A 12,737-nucleotide genomic window follows, 5' to 3' on the forward strand; every position below is an offset into this window, starting at 1 on the left:
AATAATTTTTTGCTTAAAAATAAATTTTATTTTTCTTTTTTGTTTTTTTTTTGGTGATTTTTTTTTTTTGTTTTTATGTTAATTTTTTTTCGCTTGTTGGATTCTTTTGGTTTTCTTTTGCAATATTTTTGCTTTATTTTTTTCTTTTTTTAACAATTTTGCTTCTCATATTTTTTGTATGAGTGTGAGCTTTATAACACAAATATATTTTATGAATACATGCGTACGAATGTTTTGGTGTGCGTGTATGTACATTATCCAATTTTGAAATCGAAAATGTGTTGTTTTTTTTTTTGTTTTTCATTTTTGCCCTTAATTTTTGATCAATTCAAGTTATACGCAAGTGTATTTATCAAAATATATTTTGTAATACTGAAAACACATACATACATACAATATATTTTGAAAATTATAGAAATCGCATTCACAAATACAAAAAAAAAATGATTATTATGAGAAAAAAAAACGTTGTTGTAAAATATTAAGGTTCTTTACAAATAAATTTTATTTGGATTTGACTTTTGAATTAAAGAAGAAAGAAAAAAAAAAATAAACTTCTTTGTTGGGTCACTAACATTTTTATTAAAAGTTTTTTTTTTGTATTTTTTTCTATTAGAAACACAACTAAATTTTATTATTGGTTTTCTTTTTTTGTATATTAATAAGTAAATGTATTTGTAAATACAAGAATATTTTGTGTGCACATATCTGGAAGTTTAAAAAGAATTTTTTTAAATTATAGAAAATTTCTACAAGAATTGTAATAACACCAATACATGCTTGCTTTTGCAATTTGTATAAATATATTTCAACAATAATATACACACAATAGAGGAATATTGTTAAAGAAAATTCAATATTTTTATAAAATAATCCCAAAAACATAAAAGAAATAAAAACAAATGAATCGAATGAATTGTCAGGGATCAATATCGCTTAAAAAATCAACAATTTACAATGTCACATACATATGCATGCAATACTGAATTTCTATAAAATGCAATATTGAAAAATGTACACAAAAAATCAAGTTTTTAAGTAAATTCTCGCAAGATCCTATAAAATTTTGCGTTTTATTATGATATGTTATACTTGAAAGGATTTTCTAAATAAATTCTTGATTATTAAATAAACTTATCTCATTTATAATTGTATTATGGTATATGTCAAATTATTAATTAAATTTACAAAATATAAAATAAAATGTTAAGGATCATGTAGAATGTAAAAATTCCTTTACTTTATAATTAATTTAAAATATAACAAAAGGTTAAAGAATTAATAAAAATCTTTAATATAGAAAATATTTAGAAAAATTCAATTGTTATCCTTGAAATATGAAAGGAATTATTGATATGTGGCTCCTAGAAGTATGCATTTTTTCTCAAATATGAAATATTAAAATTATAACATTCCATAGTGAAATAGTAATTTCGCTTCTTAAATTTAAATTATTTTGCAACACAATTTAATGCGTATTGCAAATTTTAGGTCTGAAAAGAAAGAAAGAAGTTTTGATTAAAATTCTTTAATTTTCAATCAGAATTTCATCATTAATTTAATTAATCAAGCACTGATTTTAAATAGAAATTCTTTTAGAATATTTGTGTGAATAAAGATTAAGCTTTAAAACAAAATTGACTTATGTAATGGAACACAAAAATTTTTATAGCACAAAAATATACCTTAAAAAAAATTCATAACAGCATCATTGCATTAATAAATTGTCTCTGAAAAATCGGTAGAATTGATACTCCAAATGCTATAGTGTATTTTGAATATATTATTATTAATAACTGATATTTTTTATTTGGTATTTTCTTCATTTTCTATTCCATTTTCTTAGTTCATTATATACCATGTACTTTTATACCATGTCCATAGACAAGGGTGTCAACAATTGATCTTTTAGGTTATATCATAATAGTTGCACTCGGGTGTCAAGTTATACCTGTTGAGTGATATACATAAATATGATATGGTTTCGAAAATGTATCCACACATATATACATATGTAGGTATATTATAAAGCATCATTAGTTTAAGGTCCTTAATTATTTCGTAATTTTGAATTATTTTATTGAAAATAATTGTTATTTTGCATATTTTTCGGGGCAATTTATCAATAATAACAAGCAACAGCCAAAATTAAAGAAAAAAAAGAAACAAATAATAAAGTAAAAAAGAAATATATTACAGTATAATTAGAATCAGGATTAAATAAAAAAATCATAAGATTTTGAAAATAAATGAATAAATCTGCCAGTTGTGTTTCATTATTTTAAGACCAAAGTTTTGAAATATTTCATTGAATATAATTAAGCACGGTTTAGCTTATAATGTGTCAAAAGTAAAGATAGATTTTAAATGTAAATAATACAAAATTTATAGAAATTGACTAAATCATCAATATTATAAAACAAAGTAAACCTGTAGACAATAAATTTTTATTAATTTAAAATTTTACTGCGTTAGATTTAAAAAAATCACAATATTTGAATGAAAGTTTTATTAAATATAAAGGATTTAATTTAAAGCAAAAGGATTAAATTTATAAAATAAAATATTCTAGGCTCCTCCATTTAGTTTATGATTAAATGGATGGAATTTTGAGAATTTTTCTACAGTTTGGAACTTCTAATAAGCGATTAATTAATTTTAGAGAGGCATAAAAACTACTGTAAACCCCAATATATTCTTGAGCATATTTCTTTCTGCTTTTGTATATTTAAAACATGTTGCACTCTAAGCTAGGAAAAAAAATAATTATTTACAATATTTTGTTGTGTTCTCAAAAAATTTTTTATTTCTTAAAATATCGGAATACTCAAAAAATTTCCTTAATGAAAAATTCTCAATTCTCATAAAAAAAAAAATAATTTGCTGCAAAATAAAAAAAAATCACAAAATTTCAACTTCCGAAATTAAAATTTTTATCTAAATTGGAAATCTAACCTGTGAAATTATTTTGGCAAGAATTAAATATTTCTTAAATTTAAAAGTTATTGATAAGGATATAAGCATTTGAGATAAAGATATTGCTACATTTATAGCTGATTATACTAATAAATATGCAATTGATATTTAAACATATATGAGATGTCCTTAAAAGGAAAACTGAAAGCCTCATTTCAATAGAAACCTTCAGTATTCCTTCTAAATGATTGATTACACCAGTTCTAAATGATTCAATTAAGGCTGTTTTAACTATTCTTGCAAAATCCAACCCTAATTAATGAAACTTTTCAACAGTATCAGATACTATTTCTGAAAAATGAACAAGGCTATTAATTGATCGAGTTCATATTCCTTTTAGATTTCTTTTTTTTAAAATAAACAAACTGTTTTTTTTAATTTTTGTTAAATAACACATTTAAATTTTTTTTATTCTAACAATATATGAAAGGATATTATGTTTGTTTTTCTAAAATCAAATAATGCCCTTTTCAATGCATTGACCCTCATATTTTAAGAGATTTTGAAATACTCGGAGTTAACTTTAAGGTAATAATTTATACTACACCTCTCCTACATAAAAATGAAGCTAAGCTTAAAATTACAAACAACTAACACAAATAGGCTTTTAATCTCTTAAGTTGAGAATATTAGCTATATTAAATGCCGTAAATACTATTACTGAGTGTCTTCCTTTCCGTTTGTTCGGTCGCGATTACAGGATTCGTCTGTAATAACATTCGTACAGTTGTCTTAAATCCAACATGGTAAAATCTATTTTATTTTATTTTTCATTTAAAAACACTTGACTCGCCTATTTTTTAATTAAATGTTTTTCGTAGTCTATAACTTCGTAAATGATTTGATGTGCTTCAAATAATTAAGTATGTTGTTTGACATTGGCAGTCTATACTTCTAATATTTCATTAAAAATATTACTAAATGATATTGAAGATTTATTGACTGCCCGTTTTTTAAATGTTTGCTGTCGTTTATTAATGTCGTTTTTTTTAATGTCAATTACACGCCTTTTCGTTAATTTTATTTAATATTTTTTTTTTAATTATATTTTTTTCTTAGTTAACCAAAAACTAAGTTATAACATGAATTATAAATATAAAATACATACTTTAAAGAAAAAAAGTAAATTAAATATTAAATTCGGTATAAGAATTAATTTTTAAATCTACGAAATTAAAAATTTTTGAAAAATTGCCCAAAATAAAGGACGAAAAAAGTAGTAAAAACTTAAAATATAGTTTTGACTGCATCTTATAATTAACTAAACAGGAGCTAAATTAATTGTTACTCATATAGCCGGACGTCCAACTGTAAGTGAAAAAAACCTGTTGATTTAACAAACAAATTTTTTTAATTTTTATTAGGCAGTATTACGCATTATTAACAGGTGCTTTTTCTTTTCCAAAATTAAACACATTTGCATTACCTTTATTTCTCTACAAAATATTTCCAAAAGTTTTAAGAATATCGTGTCTACGAGGGAATTTACCTGTCACATTTTCCGAGTTATAAATAAAAATGTGAAAATCAGATGGTTTTTGCATGTTTCAACTTTGAGGCCCCATAACTCGAGAACAAGTGCCCAAAAAGAAAAATGTCACTAGGTGTTTTTTGTTCGTCTGCATGCATTCTACCACTCTGCTTCGGGAATACCATTGAATCCCGGGCACCCTGTATATCACCATGTAGTTTAAGAAATTAAAAACTTTAAAAGATTAATAAGAAAAATGTCTGTTGAGTAAAATTGTTCTTCGTATACGCAAATATTAATGATCTCACAAAATTGCATATTTTACGGCGATTTAAGTACTTCAAAAACAATCATTTACATTTACTGATCGATCGTTAAAAATAATCACGAAAATTTTTGAAATCTGACTGTTATCATAGAGTAAATAGTCAAACTTCAAGTTTAATTATTTAATTATTATAAAAATTATATTAAATATAAAAAAATTCAGTTTGATTAGATGTGCTCGCTCGGGCCTAGATTTACATTTCAATATTGTGAGTTGTAAAGCAGGAAGACTTAAATTGGAAATAAAATATAATGAGAGTATGGAACTTTCGAAATTTTTCATATTTCAGAAATTTCATATTTTTCAAACCTATTAATGCCAGGATTATTTTCACATAAGTTAACATTTTGATTCAAAAAATTTCTTTAAAAACTCTTTTACTCTTTTTAGTTTAGCCCGAAAACGTAAACTAATTTTTTTTTACTTTAAAGATACGCTTCTTGGAATTTTTGATTAATCTCTTTAAAAATTCATCTAAAACATCTATAATTTCTGGTTTAAGCAGAAAACCTTGTACTACGTATCAACTATTGAATAAACATTTATTCATAAAGGTGACAATTTCTTGCTCTATATCAGAGGTTCCCAAAGTTTTTTTATCTCCTGAACCATTTGTCTTCTTTTTCAATTTTTGATAGACCCCCCTGCTGCTTTATTTAGAAGATTAGAAATACATATTTTTTCGTACACCCCTACTAGGTGTTCATGTACACCTGGGGGTCTATATAGACCACTTTTGAAATCACTGCTCTATATGAACAAAATGAAATTTAATGATGAAATTATTTGCGTAATATTTTTCGCGATTTTAATTTAAAATTTTGACAAGACATCAATTTTTTTAAATGGGTCTAAATCAGCAAAAAGTATGCAAAGCAGAACATACCAGAAAATTAATCAAAACAGGATGTAAAATAGAAAGATCAAGTAATCAAATCAGCCTTAAACAGTTGAATGTTAACTATATGAAATATTCTACTGATTTTGTTATAAAAAATAAAAGGAGATTACATTCTTAATTATATTTTCATATCTCTTGCATAAAAAATATCACTCGAATATTCAGAAATATATTAGAAATATTAAAATAATATTAAAGTAAATATATTACAAAAGGATATGAGATCTGCAGAAAATTAAACGTTCTAAAATATTGTTTATTATTTTGAAGTGTGAAAAGTGTTCTATTTACAAACAGTATTTTAGAAAAGGAAGTGCAATTTTGACATAATTTTCGGAATAGCTAATGTTAAATTTAATTCAGGACCGATATTAAGAGTTTCTAATACCAAACGAATAGAAACTTTTCATAGAGTTGTGAAAAACAAGTTATTATGGAAACTAGTTTTTTATTTTTTTAATAATATTGATATCAAATAAAACTTAGCTGCAGATAAAAATTATTTCCTCTATATTGGCATATATCGGTATTATTGCATATTTTGTGGGGTCATTGCATTGAACAAGTCACAGTTGAACAGAAATTATATAGCTTTTACTAAATTTTGTTTGAAAATTTACAAATTTATAGAAATCAAATAAATAAAAATGTTTGTTGCGATTGCTATTTTAAGAGTACAGAAGTTCAATGTTAAAAATTAAAAGTCTCTTCATTGTAATCTAACTTTAATCATCCTGCGAAAAGATAAATTTGAAAATAAACCAATTCTTTTGAAAACACCAAAAAGTTATTTTTTTTATTCATATATACACAAATACACAAACAGACTGCATTTTATTTTGAAAACATATAATTATGGACGTACACAGACACATCAAATTTTAATATACAGTTTTTCCAAAAGAAAAATATTCAAATGAGTTTTTATAGTCTAGAGGCGTAGAGTGACAAATACGACTCAGAAATATAAAAATTTAGCTTAATGTTACCTAATGATAACAAAAATACTGAAAGGATTAATATAAATTTTTTCCAATTTTCTATATAGATTTGATTAATTAATTAATTCTATATAGAAAATTATTATGATATAATTTATTTTTAGACCGGTAAAAAAAAAGGCACCCAGAACGTTTATTATCGAAAATTGAATTCCAATTAAGGCAATTAAAAACCATAATATTTTCAAAATTAAGAGATTAGAGATAATTATTTAAAATTGCTTTAAATTAAGAATTAAAATTTATTTTCTCTTACCAATCAGCATCATATTAAATGAGCAAATTTTCAAGTAAATTTTTTTAATTTAAAAATTTAATTTTTAGTTTTAAACTTCATTTGATAACGTATAAATCTTAAAGGAATTGAATATAAATGTAGAATTTTTAAAATTACGAAGGGCTAATTTTCCCATCTCTTATCTTCTATCTATAAACTTAATTTGCAAAACACAATAATCAATTCATTAACTCATATATTAAATTTATGAATAATTCAATTAATAATTCATAAATTGAATAAGTTTTATATTAATGTATAAATCAAGAAATTCATTTTTACCAAATGATATGCAAAGGCATATTGATTACGTATAGCAGAATATTATTATCCAAGAAGCAGAGGAGACTTCAGATCATTCTTTTACTACAAAACATGTACAAAAACTTCACAAACGTATAGAGGCGAAAAAAATGTTTGCCTTCAAATATCAGAAAATCAAATTAGAATAAATATTTTTACGCAGCCCATTATTCAATATTTCATATAAAATTATGGTATTTTTTTCATAAATTATACGACAATTTAAGATTTCTTATGTTAAGGTTTTCTCTTTCAATTAGTCCCTGTTAAATAAACAGGTCGATCGTAGCTGTTTTTACTAACACAGATCTACACATTGGTATACGATGCCAACACAATTTAAAGAGAAATAAAACAATTTTAATTAAAACTTTGGTAATAAAAAAAAATTTTAAAAATAAGTATTTTCGTCACTATTATATAAAAACAACCGAAAAGGACCTTTTACAATATTTATTTTTTATTAATTTATAAAGGTCAGTATTAAGGGCAAAGCGAAATGAGTCATTATGTTCCGTTATACAGTTTTTAAAATATACAGTGTGATTCTGAAAGTTGTTGTATACCACAACATATATCATTGGTTAGAAGATCGAAAATGGGTAAAACTTTTGTTACGGACTGGGTGCCAAATCTCAAGGGTTTCCGAGTTCCAAGGATTATAAAGAATTTTCACGAAATTTTTTCTAATCCAAGTTTTTTGATTATAACTTCCGTTCCAAAAAAAATAGGAACTTTAAACAAACAATTTCTGAAAGACCTAGTAAAGGGCTTAAAATAAACATACTGCTTGATTCTGTATTTTATGTACCTTTGTATAATACTAAGCATTCAAACTTTTAGGAAAATCAAATTTTTTCCTTGTTTTATTTTTTCAGTTTGTTCTAACTAAATAATTTCGTAACTGCTTAAGCTTTAATTTAAGTCCTCGAACATGAAAAAAATTTTATGGTACAAAAGATGTTGCACGAAAACCATTTCTATTTCAAGATTTTAAAGGCCTTATTTTTCACTATTTTTGATTTTTATTGATTTAAAGTGCTGTAACTATCAACTATTATTAATTTTTGATGACAGAAGTCTTCCGAAAAAACAGTTGACATTTTTATGAGACGTTATTTTCGATAAAAAATCTGAATTTTAATGTTTTTATCGAAATGTAACAAAAAAATAAATAAAATTGAAACGAAATTTTATACAAACTTTTAATTTGAAAAACAAAAATTGATTTTAAAAAATTTGAAATTTTTAAAAAAGAAAAACTAGAATTTTGTATAAGGAAAAACCGAAAAAAAAATCTAGTAATCAAAAAAATTTTTTCGAAACTTTTCTTGGTAAAGAAAATTGATAGGTTTTTAATTTTTGCCAATTTTTATAAGAAATGGTACCTATATGGTTTGAGATTTTTAAATGCATTTTTCTCACATTAGGTGCAATTTAAAAATTTGAAAAAATAATTTTCGGAATCTAGACACCATTTGGCATCTAAAGTTATTAAAATTATCCAGCTGGAGCGAATTTCAAAAGACATGGCATATAAATATTGACATTTATTCCAATAGAAAAATTTTTTTTTCTATAGGAAAATTTAATTTTTTTGTATAAAATGGAGTTTTTAAATGATATGGTGTTAATATTTTGAAGTTAATAAATAATTAATAAATAATTTAGTGCGATTAATAAATTTTAAACAAATCTCTAACTAAAATTGGTGTACGGTTGATAAAGAGGTGTCCCATGTAAGCAAAAAAATTTCAAATATGCGATTGAATAGAAATGGATTGGATAGAAAAAAAAACATACATAAATATTAGCCGAATTAGGTGAATTTAATAGGAGAAATTTAAAAAATTATTGGATAAGGAATTCTTATTTTTCCAAATTTTTTGATAAATGAATAGGTATTGAACTTAATTTAATTTTAGTTTTAGCAACATCTGTTTGGATTTTAAATGAATTCGTGGTTCACAATATTTTTGATTTTTGTACTATAACAGCACAATTTTAAGCCCTTTACCTTTCAGAAACTGTTTGTTTAAAGTTCCTATCCTTTTCGGAACGGAGGTTATAATCAAAAAACTTGGATAAGTAAAGGCTTCGTGAAATTCGTTAAAATCCCTGAAACGCAGAAACTCTTGAGATTTGGCACCCAGTGCGGAACAAAAGTTTTACCCATTTTCGATCCCATAATCAATGATATATGGTGTTGTATACCTTTCTGAATCACCCTGTATACATATTCTTCTTTCATTATTTATACTTTCCAATTAATTTAGTAGAGTTCAAATTAAAATAAATTCGTAAGTAATTTAGTAGAGTTCAAATATAAATTCGTTCACTAAAAGGACTTCCGAATTATTTAGTCCTTTTGAATTACCTATTTAAGGTAAAACTGCTCCCCTCAACGCTAAAGTTTCGAATAATTTGAATTTAATATATGTATGTAAGTTTTTTTTTTATTTCACATTTAGAAACTAAATTAATACGTATATGTATTATATAATTTTACAATTTTTAATATTGGTGATTTTTATCATATTTACTGCAATTGTAACTTTTCATATATTAATGCTCTACTGTTAATAACTACACTATGTTTAACCTTGCTTTTCTTTAAATGATGAAATTTTTTGCTCAAAAAAATATGGCTCTTAAAAATACATTTAATACGATTGGCTTGGATTATATAAATGATAATATGTATGTAAATATGTATGAATGTATGTATGTATATATACGTCAAATGTCTAGTGTTATATGTTATTGGTGCAAGTTTCTTCTTAATTTAATATTCCAATCCGGACTCAAGCAATCTTAAAAAAAACGAATCTTAATTCCAAAACCGTATTCAAAAAGCAACAAATGTATGCATGTATGTATGTATTGTACCAGTTAACTTTATAAAAATAACACACAATTGCTACATGCACCTGATAATATTTGAATATATTTATGTACATAGAAATCTTTTTAAAATTATCTACATAATTATATAATGGATGTATGCAATTAATACTTGTAAATTTTTGTATACTTTAATATACTATAATATTCCTATATAAAATTTAATTTTTCCTTAAATACAACATCCTATTATTAGAACGAACTTTGACATACATGTAACATGTAAATTTATTTACCACCCACATAAATTTTATCTTATAATCATACTTTTTCCTTTTTTTTCTTTTTTAGCTTAACATGAAATATTATCTCATAGAAAATATTGAGAAAGCATAAAGATATGATACCTTAACACATACATATACGTATATAACTGTCATCTTCTCTCTTATATGTAAAAATTATATAGTAATAACAAAGGATATTGTATGGTTTTAATTAAAATCAAATACTGACAAACATTATAATATATACATTATAACTTATACAGATGTATTAATATTATACGTATACATTTTATCCTGATATTAAAAGAGAATTCAAATATCCTGAATATTTATTTTAGTCACTCTCATTTTTAAAATGAATTTGTGTGAAATTTTTATTTTCACTTCTTATACAAGCCTAAACTTAATACAAATTTATTATTGCTCCCTGAAAGTATAACATAGAAAATGGTAAAGATCTCTTTTACTCTATATTTTTATTGTATGTATGTATAATTTAGGAACATAATAATAGTACAAACAATAATTATTAATAATAATAAAAAAAACTGCATTGACAATAAAATTTTTTTAAAATTTTAAAATTAATACGAATTTAATTTAGATATTCAAGAATAATTTATTAATCATAAATTTCGGCTTCCATTTTTCTAAATATTTCCTTTAATATTAAGGTTTCCTTAAATATATTTCTATTTGTAGTATGTACATATTTTTCTTCAAATAGATATACATCCTTACATATATATCTATTTTTATTACATTAGCACACATTCTCATATTTTAAATGTCATAAACCATAGAAAATCTGGAAAGATCTAAAAAATTTTAATATAAATTGAAAACAATCAAATATAAAAATAATACAAAAAAAAATTTTTTTACTTTTAAAATAAATTATATAAAGCTTATATATCGACACATAGATACGAGTAACTTAAACATATACAAAAACATAATATATTCAGAAAAAAAAAATCTGTAAAACAAACTGAAAATAAAAAAAAAATAATAAATTACGCACTATACATTTTCTGAGAGTAAAAATTATTATTTCAATGTTTTACACAGAATGTTATGCAAACAAAATGTATGCAGATAATATGCAGGATTGCAGATTTTTTGTGTGTATTATGAAAATATTCTCTATTAATGGTATATTTAAAATGTTACATTGAATTATACGATAAAGAAGACCTTTTTAGGTACCGGAAAATAAATTTATATATATATATATATATGTATATGCATTTGATATTCATTAAATAAAATTTTATTTTATATTTTCAAAAAAGCAAGTAAAAATTATATATGTAAGTGTAAATCTTCATAATACTCGTAATTCTCTACATATAAATTTTTATATGCATTTTGGTGTACATATAAAATGTAGATAATGCCTGTACAGTATTTATAAGCATATATGTACGTAAATAATTTTATTACTATATTACATAATATCTGTATATGTATTGTGTTATAATAGCAAATTAATGTTGTTTAAATTAATGTTTGAAGGACAAATTTCTATAGTACATAAACGAATAAAATATTTACACAACTTTATGATAAAGATATATTTTTAATATATATTTGTAGCTATATAAAAATAAATTAGAACAAATTTAATATTTAATGATGGAGACAAATATTCAAAATAAAATTATAGAGTTTAAAATCAAATATGAAAAATTTTGTCATTATTAGGAGTAACATATTTGCAATATTTGTTTGTATTTGTGTTAATATATTATGTATATATATATAATATTTGTATATGTTGACTATATTTTGAATTGAAAAATTTCAAACATTTTTTGCCACATATAGTATACAATATTACTTGAAATATTCATAATATTCTCTAAATTTATCAATAGTCAAAGATATCAGTTAATCTAATCTTCAAGTTTTCTATAATATATGAATAAATTGTATAATATTTTATAATACAATTCTATAATGAAATTATATAAGTAAATTATACATCTACTTTTATTAATTAAACAAGATTTATAATTATATGTAAATATTTATGAACTCGTCAAAATATTCGTTTTATGAATGCTGTATCAATTTTATATATACATATATATGTATTACATTATCCTGACATATATACTACCTATAATATTATAATCTCAGTCTATATTGTTGATGTGATCTTTAGTAATTATTTCGAAATATTATAGAAAAAAGTTTCATATAGTTTTAAAATCAACTGAATGCAATATTTTCCTTGTTTCCATAATATTTTCCATTCTTAAGTATATTTTATTAAAACTTTAAAAATTTTATTGTACATGTAACTTTATTATATAAATTATATCTTTAAAATAGACAATCCTT

This window comes from Condylostylus longicornis, unplaced genomic scaffold (genome assembly GCF_029603195.1).
Source record: "Condylostylus longicornis isolate FDR11 unplaced genomic scaffold, ASM2960319v2 ptg000010l, whole genome shotgun sequence".
Classification (NCBI taxonomy): domain Eukaryota; kingdom Metazoa; phylum Arthropoda; class Insecta; order Diptera; family Dolichopodidae; genus Condylostylus; species Condylostylus longicornis.